This window comes from Setaria italica, chromosome VII, assembly GCF_000263155.2.
Source record: "Setaria italica strain Yugu1 chromosome VII, Setaria_italica_v2.0, whole genome shotgun sequence".
Taxonomy (NCBI): Eukaryota; Viridiplantae; Streptophyta; class Magnoliopsida; order Poales; family Poaceae; genus Setaria; species Setaria italica.
In genome coordinates this window covers 25,317,913-25,319,789 of record NC_028456.1, presented here as the reverse complement: position 1 = coordinate 25,319,789, position 1,877 = coordinate 25,317,913, and positions in this window count along the sequence as shown.

Below are 1,877 nucleotides of genomic sequence, written 5' to 3'. Positions count from 1 at the left end.
CTACCGGGGGAGCTTTAAATATGCTACTCCCTCTGTTCCAAATTGCAGGTCGTTTGACTTTTCTAGGTGCATAAATATTTATATATACTTATATGAACCTGAAGAACTAAAACGACCTCTCCAATTTGAAATGAAGGGAGTAACACACACCATCGCCATGCTGGGCCGCACGGCCCGCGAGAATGCTAACGACGTCGCGCGGGCAGCCGGACGAAGCATGAAAAGACTGGGCCCCTTGATGTGTTAAGCATAAGCCCAAGAGTTTCCAGTCAGATAAATCGAAGCCTACCAAGGCCCATTAGTCTCATTCCACTACTACGCTCCGCGGCTGACTTTTTTTTTTTGTTTTTTTAGCCTTTTTCCGAAAAATTCTAACAAATACGCTCCCGACGGAACCAATTCCAAAAATGGACCCTTAGCTTGGCGCCATCCATACTGGCGCCAAGCTTATACGTCTCGGCGCTAGCCATCCTGACGCTAAGGTCCATGCGCAGCTGCTGACGCAGATGCCGACGTGGTGGGGGCTTGGCGCCGTAGATCTCGGCGCCATCATGGATGGCGCCGAGCAATTTTACCTCCTGGTGTTTCGAACGAGAAACAAGTATAATTATTCCGAGGAGTGTGCAACAAACTACACTTTAGTTCAACTGGTTAGGACGTGTAACGTCCGAATATTTGATATGACATGAAATGAATTTTAGTTCGGACTAAAGAACCAAACACCACATTAATTTGCCGTGAAATTAGTGGTGAAAGGGCTTCGATGGACTACGATGTAATCAATCATGGTCCAAGCAGGTCCAAACAAACGTAGTGAAGAAACCAGCCACCACGTTACGTACTGCTGATCTTCTCGGCTGCTGATTGGGCCGCAGATCCTTGAGATTGAGGTCCGTTCAAACCTGCGCAAGTATTCTCATTTTTCGTGAATTTTATGACTTCTCCTTCTGAATTGAGCATTTCCTTTTCTTTTTGTCCAAAGCAAGTTCTGAACTGAACTCCGCATAGCATAGTTCTTGCCGTTCTGTTGTTGGGATATCTGATATTGAGGTTAACTAAATGCTACTTAGGGTTTGAACTCGGATCTTGGGATAAGAAGTTCATGTCCTAAGTCAAAACGTCAGGAGGCAAAATTGCTCGGCACCATTCATGATGGCGCCAAGATCCATGCGCAGCTGCTGATATGGATGCCGACTGACTGGGGCCGAGCACTTTCGCCTTAGGCCGTTTTGGCTTTGGACGTGAGGTCCGGATGCCAAGGCTCCGGGGCCCAATATCTCGGGGGTTAGCAGGAACAGCTAGGCCTGGCCGACGAAACAGCTTCCTCACCGACACTAGACATCTCCGTCTGTATTCACGGCTGGTGACTCCCCTACCTTGGTTCATTCTACTCAAATCACTCCTTTTCAGAATTAGATATCCGGATTGAACTGTCTGAATTGCAGATAAGGAACCAAAAGCACTAGCACACGCTCCGACACCGGTGCTCAGCCAGCGACGACGGCTATGGAAACTAGCGGCGCCCTTCTCCAATTCACGCCAGTCCTGCGAAAGCGCTCAAATGGGATGAACAAAGAAGAACTGAAGACAAGACATCCGAGGATTTAGCCAGTAGATATGGACTCATGCAATGTGCCTGTCTGTTCCTTTAGCTTTGCTTGGTTGTGCCGGTTCAACAGAGAAAGAAAGAGAACCCAGAGAAATCAGTTTGGTCGCCGCACCTAGCAACTCTAGCCTGTGATTTGCATGCAGAAGAGAGAGATGCAGAGAAGCAATAGAAACAGTGAAGAGCTAAGCAGCAATCAGAGCGATAGTGTCATCCAATTACCTCCTTTCTCCATTATATTAATTGGCAGAGAGCTCAATACTGTCTATCT